Here is a 6983-nt window from a genome sequence, read left to right on the forward strand (position 1 = left end):
TTTGCTTTGACTGCCGCAGCACACTGAACCGATGATTTCTATGTGTTATCCACTATGACGCCTAGATCTCTTTCTTGGGTTGTAGCACCTAATATGGAACCCAATATTGTGTAATTATAGCATGTGTTATTTTTCCCTATATGCATCACCTTGCACTTATCCACATTAAATTTCATCTGCCATTTGGATGCCCAATTTTCCAGTCTCAAAAGGTCTTCCTGCAATTTATCACAATCTGCTTGTGATTTAACTACTCTGAACAATTTTGTATCATCTGCAAATTTGATTACCTCACTCTTATTTCTTTCCAGATCATTTATAAATATATTGAAAAGTAAGGGTCCCACTACAGATCCCTGAGGCACTCCACTGTCCACTTCCTTCCACTGAGAAAGTTGTCCATTTAATCCTACTCTGTTTCCTGTCTTTTAGCTAGTTTGCAATCCACGAAAGGACATCGCCACCTATCCCATGACTTTTTACTTTTCCTAGAAGCCACTCATGAGGAATTTTGTCAAATGCCTTCTGAAAATCCATCTACCGGTTCCCCTTTATCCACATGTTTGTTAACTCCTTCAAAAAAGTGAAGCAGATTTGTGAGGCAAGAGTTGCCCTGGGTAAAGCCATGTCTTTCTATATGTTCTATGATTTTGATGTTTAGAACACTTTCCACTATTTTTCCTGGGATGCAATTCACAATAATAAGAGGCTTTTCTGGCCACATTAAAGTTTCAAAAACACCCTCTCTCAGGTAATGGGGGCTAGAACAGGGCATCCCATCACTCAATATTGTCCAATCAATTTTTAAACTGTTTTCCCCCTCAAGGGCTGCATGGACTTCTCTCAGCACAAGCGACTGTCCCATGATCCCTTGGCTGCTATCACTGCTCTCCCCTATGTCCCATTGCATTACTGGGATTCCCGAGGGGCTAAGTATCCTGTTCAATGTAGGGGGATTGCTGCAGTCTCCCTGCACCCATTTTCCTTTTATTTTAATTTAATTTTGCTTCTTTCCTCTTTTTACTTTTATTTTATTTCATTCTAACATTGAAATTTTCAGGGGAAATAAAATAAAAACTGAAAATGAAGGTCCCTGTGCATGAAGCAATGAGGGGAGACATCTTCAGGTCTAGTTCTCAGAGACCTGGTGCAAGCAGTAAAAGTCATGGATCTGCTTGATAATGGTAATCACAATGCAATTAAATCTGACAATCCCTGGAGGATGGATTCTAAGTAAAACTACTGCAGTAGCACAGAACTTTAAAAAGAGAATTAACAAAAATGAAGTAATTAAATTAGTTAGAAAAAAATCTAAAAAGGAGCAGTTGCCAAGGTTAAAAGTTTGTGTGAGGCATAAACACTGTTTAATACTACCATCTTGGAAGCCCAGACAAAATGTATTCCATGAAATAAATGCCAACATGGTTTAATGGTGAGGTGAAAGAGGCATTAAAGCCAAAAGAGCATCTTTCAGAAAATGGAACGCAGACTCAAATGAGGAAAATAGGGAAGAGATTAAGAAGTGGCAAGTTAGATGTAAAGAACAGTAATAAGAAAGGTCAAGAAAGTATTTGAGAGAAAGCTTACCAAAGTGGCAAAAACGACTAAAAAAATGTTTCACATATACATTTGAAGCAAAAATTCTGTAAAGGAGTCAGTTGGGCTGCTTGATGAGCAAAAGGTAAAAGGAAGACAATGAAACAGTAGAACTAAATTAAATTATTTGCCTTTGGTGGCAATGATTCTGGGCACCTAAAGCAAATCACTGCAAGAGTAGAAGATGCAAATCGATCAAATAGACAAACTAAAGAGTAACAAATTATCAAGATCAGATGGCATTCATGCCAGAGTTCTGATAAAACACTCAAACCTGTTACTAGTAATCTGTGACCTATCAGACAGGAGTGGCCAATTTAACACAGATATTAAAAAGAGGCTCCAGGGATGATCTGAGAAACTGTACACCAATGTCAGTGCCAGGAAAAATGGAAGGTTGTTCTGTCTCCAGTAGTGATCAGTTTGGGTCACTCCCAGAGATAAGCGATGGCTTTCACAAGTCTAACCATATGGATAGATATGTCCTAATATAGAAGAATAAACAGGAATTTAGCCAGGGGAAGTCTTGTCTTACCTATTAAAACTTTTTGGAGGTGTAAAACTTATGGATAAAGGTAAGCCAATTGATATAGTGTATTTGGATTTTCAGAAGACATTTGACAAAGTCCCTCAAGAGAGACTCCTCAGTAAATTAAAAAAAAAAACAGCCATGGGATAGGAGGCAGTGTCTTTTCGTGGCTTGGTAATTAGTTGAAAAACAGATAACAAAATAGAACTAAGTAGTCAGTTTTCCAAATAGAGAAAGGTCAATAACAGAAAGCACCAGCCTCAGTGCAGCTTCCTGGGACAGTTTTAACATGCTTATTAATGGATCTGCATAAGCGAAGGCCGAGTAAGGTGATGAAATTTGCAGATGACGCAAAATTGTTCAAAGTTGTTAAAACAGCAGATTGCGAGGAACTGCAGCAGGACCTTGTCAGAATAGGAGACAGGGCAACTGAATAGCAGATGAAATATAATGTGGAAAAGTGCAAAAAGTGATGCACAGAGAAATATAATCCCAACTACAAGTACACAATACTGGCTCGGTACTGGGATTCATTACCCAGGAAAAGAACCTTGGAGTCCTTGTGGTCGATACTTTGAAATCCTCAGTTCAGTGTGTGGCGGCAGTCAAAAATGCAAATGGAATATTAGGAACCATTTGGAAAGCAATAGAGAATATCCTAATGTCTCTGTATCACTCTGTAGTACAACTACACCTGGAGTATTGGTCACCCTGCCTCAAAAAAGGCCTAGCAGAACTAGAAAAGGTGCAGAGAAGGGCAACAAAAACGATAAACGGGATGGAACGACTCCCTTATGAAGAAAAGGCTAAACAGGCTGGAGATCTTCAGATTAGAAAAGAGGCGACAGAAGGGACATGATAGAGGTTTATAAAATCATGAGTGGGCTAGAACAGGTAAAGGGACAATTATTTTACCTTTCAAATAATACTAAAACAAGGAGACGGTTCATGAAACTAATAACCAGCAGGATTAAAACAAATCGCAGAAAGTACTCCGTGCACAATTAGGCTGCGGAATCTATTGCCAAAGTGGTCAAGATAACTGGCATAGCAGAGGTTTTGAAAGAGATTTGGACAAGTCCATAAACAATTATTAGCCAGGTAGACTTGTGAAAGCCAACGCTTATCCCTGGGATTGACCCAAACTGACCACTACTGGATACAGGTAATGTGCTTAATGGAGCCTGGTCTGACCCAGTATGGCATCTCGCATGTTCCTGTATTAACTGTACCTAAGGTACATAAGAACTTGCCATGCTGGGTCAGGCCAAGGGTCCATCAAGCCCAGCATCCTATTTCCAACAGTGACCAATCCAAGCCTCATAAAATATGGGTTTAGGTGAAGGTCATGATATGCGACTACCAAATCTGTTGCAGAAGCTTCAACCAAATCAAGCTTATTCAGTAATTTTGGTGAAAATTTAAAGAGAGAAGCATGTAATCATAGAGTCCATGATCGGGCCTAAATGCAGGTGGCAGGAGAATTTTTTCTAGAAAATAGCGAAGTGAAGTCAGTACACAGATATAGTATAGGAGCTAAAGGTAATCTCTAAGACAATATGGGATGGGGAGACGGTACTTTACTTCTTTGATGCCCCCAGGTGGAGGCACAAAAAAAAATGTAGGCCCCTTCTGGAGGAGCCAGAGATAGTCAGACAAGCTGTAGACTTGCGTGTGATGATACCACAGAATGTTTTAGGACAAGCCCCACCCGTCTTCCAGCATAAGATTGCCAAATTATCAGTCCTATACACAGCAGTCAGTGCCTCAGAGACCAAGCAAAGAGATAAGATCCAGAAGGGAATAAAAAGATGAATAATCTTAAAAAGAACAAAAAAAAAAAAACCCCAAACATATAGCTTCCAGCTTTGATGGACTGATTGCCCTTCTCAAACTGACTAGGACTATAAAAAAAAAAAAAGTCCTAGTTTTTAGACAAAACAGTCACAATTAAAAGTAAGACAAGGCACCTAGAGGTGCAAAAATTTCAGATTTATACTTATGAAATAGCATAACCATTCAGTAAATGTAAGACGGGTGCTACTGAAAATACATGGTACAAAACAAAACAGCAAAGTGTTTTTTTGCTAGCATCAGAAACTCCAACAAGGCTGAAGGGGTCTGCACATGTCATCAGCAAGCTGCAGATTATATCCCTTTCGTATCATAACCCACCCTTTAAACACTGACCAGGCTTTTCTGACCCCCTTCGACGATTACATCACTATTCATGACATCACGCTTAGTATACCCAAGTGGTTTTATCTATCTGTTTAATAATGAATAATGATGTCTATGCAGCCCCCAAGCATTGCAACATGGGGATATCTGCAGCACAATACCAGATCAGGGTCCGATAATGCAGAAACACAAAACATGCACAAGTTACCTGTTAAGTCTATCTTATATCCGAGAACCTTCATTTTGACTGGGTTTCTCTCCCCACAATAGATGCAAATGGCTGATTAAACCCCCCTCTGGAAACCACTAAATAAATGCAGCAGAGGCAGGGAGAAGGTAACGCTTTCCATGGAGAGACAGAGCCACTGCCTAGTCAATGCAGACAGACCAGCACACACCGCCTATTGCAGAAAGAAAACGCTAGAGAGGGGGCTGTGGGCAGGCTGCCACTGCAGGGCTTCCTTTGCTCTGCGGAGCCAGACAGACCCTCACTTCTAGCACCACTGCAGATGCAGAGGCAGCGAACAAAAACCCTGCACAAGCCGAATAGACAGAAAAGTCTGCCTTTCACCAAAGCCAAACGCAGAAACATGCGCCTATGAGAAGAAAGAAGGCACAAAAGCCCAAGCTAGAAGCGCGGTCAGATACATCCCTGAGCAAAGCGATCGGGAAAAGGGCCAACCCCGGGGGGGGGGGGGGGGGGGCATGCAGCCCTACCTCTCCGCAACTCAACCCAGAAGCAGACAGAGCAGGCGAGAATCCCCGGCGGCGGCGGCCGCACTCACCCGATCCGCTGGGAGCTGGCAGAGGCTGACGCTGCGGAGGACTCCGGCGCCGCCGCCCGAGTCGCGCCTCGCCCTCCGAAGAAAGTCCCAGCCCTGAAGCGCAAGGGCTCTCCTCGTTCCCTCGTGCTTTCCTCAGACCCTCGTGCCCCCTTTCTCTTGCCTGAGGTGGGAGAGGCTTGGGCTGCGCTGCGTCAGGGGCTGCGAGGAGGGAGATAAGGAACGAGATAAGGCTCCCCCCGCCCTGAAACCTCCGCGAGGACTGGGCTTATTCAGGCAGTGGGGGTGCAAACAGGCTGCGCTCTCTTTTCGCTACTGGAACTAGGGCGGTGCCCCCCCGCCTCCCCCTGCTAGGTTCCAGTGTTCCAGACTGGGGTCTTAATTTGCCGTCAAAGCACAGGTTAATTCTGCTGTGCTCGTGCTTAGCTACAGAAGGCGTTGCCTTCTGCTGTAAAACATGAAGCTGCATAATTAAACTCAGTCTAATATGCATGTTAGAAAGCATGCTATAATCACATGCTTTAAAAAAAAAAACTTACATTTAGCATCATTTGTGTTAATTTTTTTTAAACTGGTTGTATCTCAAATTTAACTCATTCAATTCATTGTTAACCACTGACCAATCACAGTTGCTTATGATTTGTTAGTATCCACCCATATTCAATTTTACACATACATGCAGGGCCGATGTAACAATTTACCAGGGTGTAAAAAAAACCCCAAAACACCTAACAACAACTCCCCCATGCAGCAATCAAATGAAATACATAGGGAGTTAAAAAGTATGCAAACGAGCTAAAAAGTGATCACAGCCTTTTGCATAAATCGGGCAGGGAAAAAGAAGTCTCTCAGATTCATGATTTATCCCCACAAAAAAAACGAGCACTTTTGTGTGTATTGAAATTCTTTTATGTGTAGTAAATGTGCTTTATGCACACGTTTTTGATAAATAAAATATGATTTATGTGCATAAAGGTACTTTTATTACATACAATTATTTTGTGCAGGTAAATCATATTTTATGAGCAGAAAACATGCTTTATTTGTAGAAAGTATGATTTCTGCGCACTGGTGGCTCTGTTGAAGGATCGGGGGTGGGGTGGGGCAAGGGTCTCTAGACAAGGAGTTTTCCCCCAGTCTGGCTGGACCACTTTGGAAGGAAAGGCACTGTAGTGTTTGCCCACCCTGAAGTTTACTGTGCCCCCTCTATGCCTCACCTCCATACAAACATGTCTGGAGCCACCATTGTACATAAATTCCAACTAAAGGGTGCAGCACCGGAACTCTAGCTTACACCCATAGACTAATATTAGTCCAGGGTACCTTTGCTCCGTCTCAGACTAGGAGTTAAGTTTCCAGCATTAAGAAAACACCAGGTAAATCTGTACACCTCTCTGCATTGATAACTAATACCAGCATTAGCATGGGATTTGCACGAGGGCCCCTTAACCTATACACATCTTCTTCTGAGCGCATTTTTTTGGTGCGCAAAACTCCTTGCAGCAGTAAAGGTTTGTGCAGAAAAAGTTTGTGCACGACTGTTGGTTCATTTTAGTCTCTTTGGGGGGGGGGGGGGGGGAGATGAAAAATAAAGGGGTTGAATGCTGGGAGGGGAGGTGAAAAGAGATGGAACAGGCAGATGCATTCTGTGAGAAGATTTAATGATCAGGCAGGGGAGGGCTCAGAGCTGCTACTGGGTCCAGGCAGAAATGTCTTGGTTCCTCTGCCTGGGACTGGAGATCTCTGCCTGCCTCCAGCTCTGCTCCTGCTGCTTCCAACAGTTGAAGGGACCAGTCCCAGACTTTTTTTTTTTATTTTTTACCTCTGCTGCAGCAGCCATTTTTTAGAAGGTTTTCAGCTTCCATTCAATTTTTTTTTCCCCTGCTAACCCCTTC

At 42.6% G+C, this 6983-nt stretch overlaps 1 long non-coding RNA gene across 1 annotated transcript in view; it reads right to left on the reverse strand.

The window, feature by feature from the left end:
* Window positions 1-5134, reverse strand: part of LOC115095496 — a 72586-nt gene extending 67452 nt beyond the window's left edge. Inside the window, exon 1 of the long non-coding RNA XR_003857799.1 lies at window positions 5092-5134. This is a non-coding gene — a long non-coding RNA (uncharacterized LOC115095496). The remainder of the gene's footprint in view (window positions 1-5091) is intronic.
* Between the last annotated feature and the right edge of the window lie 1849 nt (window positions 5135-6983).

The sequence above is a fragment of the Rhinatrema bivittatum genome, chromosome 7, assembly GCF_901001135.1.
Source record: "Rhinatrema bivittatum chromosome 7, aRhiBiv1.1, whole genome shotgun sequence".
NCBI classification, from domain to species: Eukaryota; Metazoa; Chordata; class Amphibia; order Gymnophiona; family Rhinatrematidae; genus Rhinatrema; species Rhinatrema bivittatum.